At 44.3% G+C, this 12,212-nt stretch overlaps 1 protein-coding gene across 4 annotated transcripts in view; it reads left to right on the top strand.

Annotated features, from left to right (window-relative positions):
• The first annotated feature begins 6,214 nt into the window (after positions 1-6,214).
• FAM234A (family with sequence similarity 234 member A) overlaps positions 6,215-12,212 on the top strand; it is a 379,590-nt gene continuing 373,592 nt past the window's right edge. For 2 of the 4 annotated variants that reach the window (XR_013601635.1, XM_078663112.1), the window contains exon 1: positions 6,215-6,420. The gene's annotated coding sequence lies outside the window, so the exon portion shown is untranslated. Of the gene's footprint in view, positions 6,431-12,212 lie in introns of all 4 variants that reach the window. The other 2 variants (XR_013601636.1, XM_078663113.1) reach the window with 1 other exon arrangement.

Here is a 12,212-nt window from a genome sequence, read left to right as displayed (position 1 = left end):
CTCAAGACTCCCCACAATTTGTCCCTCGGGACTAGATCGAACGCGGACTTCAGATCAATGAACGCTGCGAAGATGGTACCGCCGCCAAGCTGGACCACCTTCCAGTAGATCAGACAGAATCTGAACACCTGGTCGATGGTGCTCGTTCCTGATCTGAAGCCCGCCTGCATTGGAGATAGTATGTCCTCTGATTCGATCCAGCCTTGGACCCTACCCAGGACCATACGTGCAATGAGTTTTTGCATGGAGTCAATGAGACTAATCGGGCGGTAGTTACCTGGGTTGGACCTACTGCCCTTTTTATAAATAGGTAATATCTCCGCCCCCTTCCAGGATTTGGGTATTCTCGCACCTGCAGCTATAGAATTGGCCACCTTGGTAATATATGGCGTCCACAGAGCGGGGTTGGCTTTAAACAGGTCGGCGGGTATAAGATCCATGCCCGGCGCTTTCCCTCGCATGGTAGAATTTAGTGCCAACTCGACCTCCCTTTCTGTGAAAATAATGTTCTCGCCTTGGATGGGTGGGTGGAGTGCCATTCCCAGAGGACAGGAAGGTTTGGGATTCTCGGCACAGAACTGAGTCGAATAAAAAGTCACCCATTCAGTGGGGGGCACATGGTTTGCGGGAGTGCGTGCATCCGGATCCTTCCCCCACTTAACTATTTCCCAAAATTTAATAGGGTTATTGGATGTGGAAGCTTCCAATAGGTCCGACCAGTACTTGTCCTCCCACTCCCGTTTAGCTTCCCACTGTGTTTTCCTATAGGTTAGTCTAGCCGCTTTCACTGAACCCATGATCCGAGACTTAACTGCTTTAATAAGATGAGTGTGGGCTTCCCTAAATTTTTTATTGTACCATTTCTGGGGACGGATAGGTGCTTTAGTAATTCCCTGGTGGCATGGTTGTGAAAGCAGGGATTTTAGATCATCAAAACAACGGTTATGGAGGTTTATGATGTTGTTGGCCGTTTCGAGGTTATCCCCCAACTGAGCATATGTCAGCATCTCATTATATATGTTGTTAACCACAGTGGTGACCTTATTCCTTAGTGTTTCGTCCTCCACAATTTTTGACCATTTTAACCTCTTCCTATCATTTGTTAGGAAGGCGTCCCCAGTCTGTGAAGTACCGGGTTCCTCCAATCTCACAAGTCCTGGCAACCTTAGTTGCAGAGACAAGGGGTTGTGGTCGCTTTCTGGACGGGATAGTACTTCCATGTCCACCAGCAGGGGCCAGTCTCCTAGTTTTAGCAGGATGTAATCAATACGGCTTCTTCTTAACCCGTTATCAAATGTGTAGTTGGCTTCCTGGTCTGATCTTGCACGGCCATTACAGGCCCGAAAACCTCTATTTAGACAGAAAGCCATCCAATTCACCACTGCCTCAGTTGCAGTTACCGGTTTAGCGGACAGCAGATCGGGAATACCCCATACTGCATCCTCCGCAGAGCCCCAGCTATCCCCTGGGTCGAGTAACGGCTCAAAGCTGCAGTTTAGGTCTCCAGCGAGAAGAATAACATTATTGCTATCTAAGGCTGCCAAGTTGAGGTCCAATACTTCCAACAGGGGGGGGGGAGCGACCTCCCGGCAAACCTCGAGCATATATGTTGATCAGGAACAAATCCTGATGACCAGTCTTGCTCAGCTTGATAATAAGGAGGTCCGGGTCTTGTACTGTTAGTTCTGTAGGGTGATATCCCAAGGATTGTTTCACCCAAATCAGTAAGCCCCCTGAGGCTCGCCCTTTGGCACTTCTAATGGCGGGTTTGAAGAAATTTACGTAGCCCTGCCTAAATATTGGGTCAGTTGCCCAGGTTTCCTGGAGTAGGATGATGTCAAATGTATCCATAAACTCCAGCCAGTCTTCAGAGTGAATACGGCCCTTAACCCCAGCAATATTCCAGGACACAAGGGTAAGTGTTTCTGATGTGGAGACCACGGAAGGGACCACCACATCTAAAACTGCAGGGGTGCCCTGTCCATCCCCACCGTCCCACCCATTTTCAATTCTCCCAATGGTGTTCTGGTTATTCCCGGTCATCAAGGGGACTCCCACTTCCCTCGATGGTGATATGACAATCCCTGTTAGTGCTGGGACCCCCATACACTCTTCCACTATGGTTACAGGCTGTAGAGACTCCTGACTCTGCCTCTCAGCCCGAGACCCAAGATTTTCTATGGGTTCGGGTAAGCAAGATGATGTTTGAAGTCAATCAATGGCCTCGAGATCAGATAAAGGGCCAAAATGATTGAAAAGGGGTGGGAATTGCGGAAGTTGGGGTGTCCTTATCATAGGGTAACTCCTAGTGGCGGGTCGTCCATGTTTAGGGGCCTTCAAGATAGAAACCTGCCTGTGTGGGTAAAAGTATGATAGGCCCAAGGTCTGGACATCCCCCTGCCTGGCAAACCTAGCTTCTCTACAAATCGTATCCACCACCCAAGGGTCCTTAAACGAGATTAAAATACAATCACCCTTCAGATCTTTGGTGCCATGGCCCACCCAGTCAACTCTTCTTACAAACAGGATTTCAGTTGGCGAAGATGGGGGTAAGGGTCGATTTTTATTTAACCAATAAATCACCTTATTACGCAGGTCACCATAGGTCTCCCTCTTGCCAGGTTGTAGGGGGGCTACACCAGTCAATACTATTGTGTATAGTGTAGCCTCCATAGGGAGGTCAGCCCGCGGGGTAGTGTACCTGGAGTGTTTTTCTGCCATAGGATTTATGGTACTACGGTGGTTAGCTAGGGGCCCGTGGGGAGGATGCCGGGGGATGTTTAAACTAGGTTTTGCCAAGGAGAGTGGTTTGGTAATATGGGGTCTAGCAGGGTTTGATCTATCCGGTTTGTCCGTGGGCTTCATCATATGGGTATGTTGAGACGGGGCCTCGGATACCTTGCTTGAGGTGGTTTTAGAATCTCCACCCCTCATCGGTCTATCGGTTACTGGCCCTGAGGGTTTGTGGTTAATGGAATTACTAATAAGAGTGTTAGGAATGTTTGATGTCTTTGGGGCTAAGTGTGAAGATTTAACCCCCCCTGGGTTCGTGCCAGTTAAAGATAATAACAGAGCTGAATTCGTGTTCGCTACAGCCTCCAGTGTGTCTATTTTTAAGGTCATTAACCTAGTCCGCTCCAAAACAGGTAATAAAAGATTTTTCATCAAAGCCTCAATTTTTGCCAACAAGGATTCGTCACTGTTTTGGCACGGGTTCGAAGAACCTAAGGAGATGAGGGAGGGGCATAAAACATTTGGAAATGTACTGGGACATTGTTTTTCACTAGGATGGCCAAATGCCAATGTGGGGTTGCCGATTGTATCTTTTAATTTAGGCATCTTACGTTCTCTCCCTCCCATGTGGCTCATGTCTTGCTTTCTCTTCCTCGATACCATGTCTGTGCCTAAAGGATCTATGTGAGTTAGCATGTTAGACACAGTCTTGGGAGAGTCAGGAGATGAGTGGGCGGATTCCGAACTGTATTCGGACACTAGACTGTCCTGGGTTGCAATTTCCCCGCTTGCCTCAAGATCGTCCAGGTGGTGTTCAGCATAGACTGGTATGTGTACAGGAAGATCAACCCCCTCACTATCCATATGGACTATTGCATCAGTAGTGTCTAAATAAATACAATTAAAAGCTGCATGTGCATGTGCATGTGACACGGGACTAGGAATCGTGGCCAACCTACCCAGCGAAGAGCGTTTTCCGCTGACTAGGTCAATTGAGAGTCGTTTTTCCACCATTGCAATTTCTTTTTCTAGAATTCCCGTGGCACGTGTAATAAAAGCGTCCAATGGACCCGATACCACTCCTTTGGGTGTTTGGATTTGGACTGTGCGTGTTTTGCCTGATCTTAGAGACATGATATCTAATTGGCACCAGCTACAGTTATAAAGACTAGGCACACTGTTTACACAAAATGTAGTAATGACTTAGTAGCCCTCACATCCTTTACTTAATCTTGCATTCCCCAAGAGTGATAGCCATTTCCAGCATGTGTGTTTCTGTATTTCATTTCACAGCATATTACTCTTGGATGATGCACACTTTGTACTGAGTCCCCTCCAGGTGTTTACAACAGGCTACAATTGAGCACCTTGGAGCTGAGGCTGCAGGCAGTACAACTTTCACACTGTGCCTGTCTGTGGGTCAAAAGGGTGTTCAGATTACATGATCATTCAAAATATGGCCTCTCTGCAGAGCCCAAAGAGCAATGGTAATGCATTCCAGTTGTGATTCTATGCAAATGTGTGTGAAGAAGCTACTTATTGGTCAAAACAACAAGGGAAAAAGGAAAATAATTTATTGTTGTTACTCATTTAGCTTAAACAGCTAACAACCATTTACAAAACCCAGTAGCGGCCCGCATGAGTCAAAGGTGTGTGGGTCGGGGGCGGGGTTGGTTTAATTTTAATTATAAACAAGCACTGGCGTTGCCAATAGGTTTCGCATTTGGAAAGTTGGAGCTATTGGTTTTGTAAATGACATTTTATATTTATATATTGTTATTGACAATGCCAATAACGATATATAAATATAAAATGTCATTTACAAAACCAATAGTACTGTCCCGCAGTCCTGCATCTGCGAGAGGGTGGGGTTACACCCGAGGTGCCTGGGGGCTTCACTGGGCGGGCATGCGTAGAATCCAATATGTTAACGGAGTACGACTGTGCCTGGGGAAGCGTGTGCAACCCCTAGCTCTAGTGAGAAACAGATGCAAACATAGATAGAAATGAGGAAGTCGCAGTACTATTTCTGTGTGGGTGGGAGTGCATAGGCAGTTTAAGAGAGATTACTAACTGCAAACTGATACGTATTGTAGCGATAGGAGTTTACATTGTCAAGCTGCGGGCGGGGGAGAGCTCCTGGCAAATGGCCTTGCAATGCTGGCAAATGGCCAGAGGGAAGCCGGATGGGGGCGGTAGAGCCTGGTGGGGGGGCGGGAATGCGAGCGAGGGGAGGAGAAGTGTGGCCGGCGGATTAGGGAGATGCGTGGAGGGAAGCCGGATGGGGGCGGGAGAGCCTGGTGGGGGGGCGGGAATGTGAGCGAGGGGAGGAGAAGTGTGGCAGGCGGATTAGGGAGATGCGCGTGCTTGTGTGGTCACGTGACCCGCTTTTGTGGTCACGTGACTGACATGCACTGTGGAAAAAACGCAGTGGTTTGACGAGTCGATGGAGCACTTGAATTCTCGCCTATTACATTCGCAAGCGAATGATAACAGGCGAAACCTAAAAAAGAAAAGAAAAAAAACTTTCCTTAGCCAGTCCAATCCGATTCCACGTTGTTGTTGCTTAGGGGTCTCACATGTTCCTATTCTGCCCGGGCCCCACATATCCTAGGACCGGCCCTGTTAGCTCACATATCACTTTTTAGTCCCTTCTCACAACACTCTGCCTACATCAGTAGTTTTAAGAAACCCCTAGCAGAAACACAGAGAGGGGGTTCTAGCCCACATTGCCACTAAGCTTGCGAGGCGAGGTTTACCTACGAAGAAGCATGCCACCTATGTGTGCATGGGGGGAAACGTCCTGTAAAAGGGATATCCTATACCTTACATTTCTTAACTCTCCAGGTAGACCCAGACGGCCTCAGTGTGTTTTGTGGTATTTCTGACCTTCCCCCACAGCACAAAAGGGTGGAACTTATGTTATGTTCCTCACTACTTTGAAATAGCTGCATTTTCTGCTTGCAAAAAATGTTACTCAAAGAGACACATTCAAGGCTTGGAAATGTCACACACAAGCAAAATGAAAACGTGTAAATGTCACTCATAAGTACACCAAACACTTGGCAGCTCTGCATTACCTGGCTTCACTGTCCTTTAAATGTTTATGACTGTGTAATAAATAAAAAAAATCGAAAACAGCAATTCTTCCACTAAAACCAGCAAGCTGAAAACCGACAGTGAGAACTATTCCGACACTCTCCTGTCCAGCAACGTGGCACCCATCACTGGCATATTGTGTGAATGAATTCAACTCTCTTGTTCATTACCGGAAGCAGTGCTTTTGACACACGCTGCTGTTCCACTGTCTTCATTCCCTCTTCAATATCCGCTTGAAACACTAGACCGCGCGACCGTATAACGCTCCAGTGGCAATTTTAGATGTGGTTATATTTCGCGCTTCCGTAGCGACTTGCATGCGTTTCTACGCTTAAAACACTAGACCGCGTGATTGTATTTGCTTAGCGGCCATTTTAGGTGTGAGTATGAATCGCGCATTCCGTACGACATGCATGTATTTATCTACACTTCCTGACTACAGAGCAGTCTAGTGTTGGACGAGTTCATGCCATGGCAGACTAGCCAGCTCGCGCACATTGACGACGTCTGGAGTGCCAGGTGCATCTGCCAGATCTTGGGCAGGCGGTCTCCAATCTGAGGTGCAGTCCAGTGTGGGAGTGGCAGCAGGTAAGGAATGGTGCGTGGGATCTAAAACAATGTGCCTGATTTGAAGTATTTTTTTTTTACTGAACAGCATTTTATGAGCTATTTACAGTATGGGGTTACTATTCGCAGTTCTCTCACCATGCCTGGCACTGTGGCACAGCCTTCCTTTCTGGTCGCAATGCCAACCGAGGAAGTCAAGTGTTGTCACCGATGCATCTGTAGAGTGTTTTATGTAGTCTGTAAACGAAGCTCCTTCCTCCACCAGGACGTCGGGGGCAAGTTGCACGAGTATTGACATGCACAGCACAATCTGGAAAGGGATAAATGTCAAGAAGGTTCAGTAGGGAGTGTTGAAATTGGTAGCGAGTGGGTCGGTACGAGTGCAGAGAAAAGCCTAATGTTATGGTTGTTATGGGGCCCCAGGACACAAATGACTCCGGGGCACACAGTAAACGTTTGTGGGAATTTGGAACTATCAAGCCTGTGGAGGAAGTTTCGGGATAAAGGACACTGCTAGGTAGGAAAACGTCTGCGGTTATGGATGGTCATGGCCTGTGGGTGAGGGTGGGTTTGTTTTCCGGGAAGTCCCCCTGCAGCGACATGCTCGTGGTAGACAAACATTTACTGAGTTTGAGGTTTTCCTAGTTGTAGGCCATTCAGTTCAGGTTTTTTCTTTGCATTCTGAATTTTGTTTACTCACTTAGAATACCAGGACTACAAGTCACAAAATGCAAACTAAAAACATAGACTTGAAGAACTGGGCACGCATGGCCTCGGAAACTCGAGCTGTCTGTACGATTACTTGTTGGCATGATCGAGATGGGATACATCTTGAGAATTGACTAGGATTAATGCTCTTGAAATTTCGACTCTACATTTTCACTAACACTGAACTTGTGCAATTTATAAAAGACGATTAACCTAGGCTCTTTGATCCACTAACCCCATGACAGCAACTGAAAGGTCATCATCCTTTGCAGAGGCTTTGCCATTGTGGCCAGGCATGTTCTGGCGCTTTCTTTTCAGTAGCTTTTGATCTGTTGAGTTCAAAATTCAATGAAATCTGCAAATTGTGAGACAGATGGTGGATTATGTGGATATGCAGCTCATCCATAATTTTGAAGAAAACAATGTGACAGACAAAATCACGTAATTTCAGTGGTCCTATCTTATAAGCAGCAGTTCCAGAGAGTGGGCCTACACCTGAAGACAGGGAGGCACTTCTAATTTTTAGGAAGGGCCCGCGTGAGTAGTGAGTTTAAAAACCAGTGTAGTATCCCAGATTACATTTATTCGTCTGACACATTACTTGATGTTAAAAGTTTAAAATGTGAGGATTAGGGGAACTTTACCCCATCACCACTGTTACCGTCAACCTGTTTCTGCCTATGGCTCTACTGAGTCCGCAGCATTCTTCAGGACGAACAAATGGGCTCCTGGTGAGGCAATGTTGTGCTAAGAATTGCCTTGCTGTTTGGGTGACCTGTGTCTACCTCTAACCTAACAATTGGTTCATAGATACCCGTGGATACACACATGATTGTTTAAGGTGCCTTAATTGAAAGGAGGACACTAATAACGTTATTTATATATATATATATATATATATATATATATATATATATATATATATAATGCATAAGCAGCATTGTATTCTAGTGTGATGTTGTGACACTGCAAACGAGAGGTAATAGTAAAAGCAGTTCTTTACTCAATTGTGAGACCAGCTCACAACCTTAACCAATGTAGGATCTTCAATGCCTCATGGAAGAAGGGTTTTAGGGGCCCCTATAGTCATACTCTAGGGAAAGTAATCATTTTTGAAAGTTTAAGAAAATAATAATATGTATATATGTGTGGTTTGTTCTACGTAAATTTTTTTCACAGGTGCATGTGATGGTGTATATCAATCCAGTTGTTTTACAAATAGTGTGGTGTCTTAATGTGTACAACAGGTCATGATGCCTAAAGTCTTTCCTTTCAACCGTGAGGTCACAAGACTTACAATGACCACATTTGGAGTGACCCAAAAGGGGTGGAAGACTCATTTGGGACATGATGTCTGAAGTATGATTAGTTTTCAAAAAAGGAACTCACTACAAAGTCCCTAACTTTTTTTGCCTCTTTTGAAGGCAAACAGTTGTTTGTCAGGCATATCAATCTCAGTGGCAACCAGGTTCCAATATTTGTTGATCACTTTCTTAATCTAATTGCTCCTTGTCTTAAATGTGGTGACGCACACTAGTCTATTGGCAGTGATTATCCCTTGCTTTTACCTCTAATAAAGTCTCGCAAGAGCAATGGGGTATCCTCTCTCTTTTAATCGGGTCATTAGTATATTAGTTTCATGGAAGAAATCTGCTGTGCATGTGCAATTGCGCCTTAGCCTACGAAATTGGCTTAAGGGACGGTTATCGCATAGATTCCTAGAATGATGGTAATTATATGTCAAGAGTGTGTTACGTTCTGTTGGCTTTCAGAACAGATTGGTGTATATCTTTGCGTCTTCTATTTTGAGAGATGGATCCAAAAAGGTCATTGTCTCTCTGTCATGTGTCATTGTGAACTTTAGGTCAGAAGATCAGCTGTTTAGTCAACGGGTAAAATCAATCAAGCTTAGTTCATTACCAGTCCAAATCATAAGTACATGATTGATGTATCTTTTCCAAATCGAGATGTTGTCCAAGAAAGGATTTACTGTATTGTAAATGTGTCTTTCCTCATTTATCCATGAACAGATTTGCCAGATGGGGGAAGCAGGTTCCCATCGCTAATCCTTTGCATTGAAAGAAGAATTAATTTTCAAAAGTGAAGTCGTTTTTACTCATAGCTTCATCTAATAGCTGTACAATGAAATCGGTTGGGACCCAACAAGGATGCTCTCTTTTATTAACAACCTCACAAACAACCTCCAGGGCCTGGTCCTGGGGTATGCTTGCATATATAGAGAAACAACATCAAGTGTTACTAACCACTGTGTTTCACTATCAAATGGTTAATTTTCCACCAACTGTCTTACTGCCATGGTATCTTTGAGATAGGATTTTGTTCTTTCTACCCGTGGTCTCAAAGAATGTGTTAATATAGTTATTGAGCGGCTCCAATATGGAACCGCATCCAGAAAAAATCTGTCTCCCTGGCGGATGTTGAAGATCCTTGTGGCCCTTAGGCAGGGTATATATTTTGGGTATGCGAGGGTTCTTTTTCTTGAGGAAGTTGAACTTGGGTTCCATAATGAAACCTTCATCAAGCCTTTTTTGAGTTAACCTGCGGATCAACTTTACAATATCCTCAGGAGGGTCCTTTCTGATTTCAAGGTAACTCTCCTGAATCTTGAGTTGTCTATTTATCTCCGCTGTGTAATCCGAGGTGTTCTGAATGACCACTTCTCCTCCCTTATCAGCGTCTTTTATCACAAACTCCTGGTTGTTTTTGAGAGATTCCAGACGTTCTCTTTCGTTCTTGGTGACAGTCGTACCTAATATATTTTCTGTCAGGCAATAAGTTCATGACTTCTTTAAGCACTATTTGTTCATAGGCTAAAATGTTTGGAGTGACTAGGTACGCTGCTGGTGTAAAGGTGGAAGGAGATTTCAAATTGGTGGCTGACATATGTGTTACAGGTGAGGGATTCTTTGTAAAGAAGTGCTTCAGCCGTATTTTTCTGAAAAACTGCTGTAATCCAATTTTTACGTTAAAAGTGTTGGGAACCTAACAGATCCCGTCATAAATCTGCCCACCTACATACTGACTGAACCAGAGAAAAACACTTCAGCAAAGGATCTATCGTTCATTCCGACTGCCCCTCTCAACACTTTTACTCTGGGTCGACACATCAACGCTTACTCCATTCACGTCCTGAAGTCACTTCACTTTATAAATCATTGTTAAAGTTAAGACCTGGTGCAAGTCAAACCAAATATATTGTGATAGGACGGATTCTTCAAAAATGTATGTATTGTCGTGATATGTTCATGTATATTTGTCAGTTTTATGAATATGCACTGAATAGTAACTTCAAGGCACTGTAGCTCCATGTTATTTTTGTTTTTTGTATGTGAATTAACCCTGCTACAGCCATATATATCAATATGATGCATTTAAATGATATGTAAATAATGTACATTGAATATGACCGTTGGTGTGTTTTGACTTATCCCTTTACTTTCGTAACAAGTGTGTGATTGATGTTGACGTCTTGCAGATAAAACTAGGCAATTGATTTACCAGACAGAACACACAGTAGCATTTATCTATTATACCCAGGATCTGAGGGATACAGGGTTGCCCCATTATATTTAATGGACCATCTCTTTAAGGCAGGATTATTCTAATAATTTTTATTTTGAGTTTTATAAATCATAAATATGACCCAAAAGTGTCTGAGCTCTTTGCAGAGCAAAGGCAGTTGCCATTACATACATCTTACAAAATCAACAGGGGTATCTTATTGATATAAAAGATAACTTTGTCCACCCACACCTTAAGGGGAGTATGTTACATTAGCACTACTGGGATCAATGTCCTCATGGTCTGCTCATGTTCCACCTGTGATAGCATTGCAGAGTTCCGGTGTAGAGAACCAAGTGTATGTTGTATTGTTACATTGCTAACTCTCGGTCAATTCAGTACTCGAGGAATCTAATAAATAAACTCCTTTTGACCTTCCTTTTGCGAACCCTGGTTGATGGGTTCAGCGGAGTCTCCAGTTGTGGAGAGTTCCATATTTTGGAGACTGATTTCCTAAATATCTCCTGTTATAGTAGGAGTGAGCTTGTGCTTCTAAGAGAGCAACTATCTCCCGATAAAGTCAGATTATAGGCTAGGTACTGAGGTTTAACATAACGCAGAGTTTTGTGTGTCAGGCAGGTCATCTTGAGGATGATCTTAGCTTCGTCTGAAAGCCCTTGTAGGGACTTTAGTGATCTGTGATATCGTCACAATGCCTCAGTCCCATTCTAAGTCTAGCTGCAATGTTGAGGGTTGCCTTTAGCGGTTCGAGTCGTGATTTGGGAATTGCTGACAGTGTCCCATTTCTATAGTCAAGCCTAGATAAAACCAAAGATTGTATTGCTATTTTAAGGTCGGAAGCTTGTACGAATGATTTCAATTTCTTCAGAAGTCTTAAGATGTAGAAGTGCACTCTGTGGGGATGTGCTAATGTGAGCTTGCATGTTGAGATTTTTGTTGTGTTATGTCAAGGGATTTTATGGATCTGACAGTTGTGGAATTGCAGCCCAGCACATCCAGGTGAATGAGGTATTCTTTTAGGGAGGGGAGGGGAGGGGAAGGGAGCTGTTAGGGGGTGGGGGGATAGAGATGAGCAGGAAATCTGTCTTTAGGAATTAAGTTTCAGGTGAGTTAGCACTAGCCATGTTTTGGGTTAGCTGCAGTGTATCATTGAGGCATATAATGTCTTCTTGGGAGGATTACTTTAGGTAAATCTGAGTTTCATCAGTGTACATATGGTAGGAGAGGCGTGCATGATTCAGGATCTCTCTTAGCGGTTCCAAGTACAATTTGAAGAGTGTTGGGGAGATAGTGGAGGCTTTTGGGGACTCCCAGTCAGACTGGAGACGGGTGGGAGAATGAGCTTCCCATTTTGATAAGTTGTGAATGGTTGGAGATTAGAGGTGAACTATTTTAGAACGTTTCCGGATAGCCCCATTCTACGTTCAAGCAGTTCGAGGAGGTTGTTTTGGTTGACTGCGTGTATGCTTAGGAAAGTTCGAGAAGGATGGTGTTAGACTTGGCATCTTTTGGCATGTTTTCCCTGACTTTTTGCTTTCTGGCCTCCCGGTTTTGACTCTGCT

The sequence above is a fragment of the Lissotriton helveticus genome, chromosome 10 (assembly GCF_964261635.1).
Source record: "Lissotriton helveticus chromosome 10, aLisHel1.1, whole genome shotgun sequence".
Taxonomy (NCBI): Eukaryota; Metazoa; Chordata; class Amphibia; order Caudata; family Salamandridae; genus Lissotriton; species Lissotriton helveticus.
Note: the sequence above shows the minus strand (reverse complement) of the source record. Positions and strands in the feature narration are given on the sequence as shown.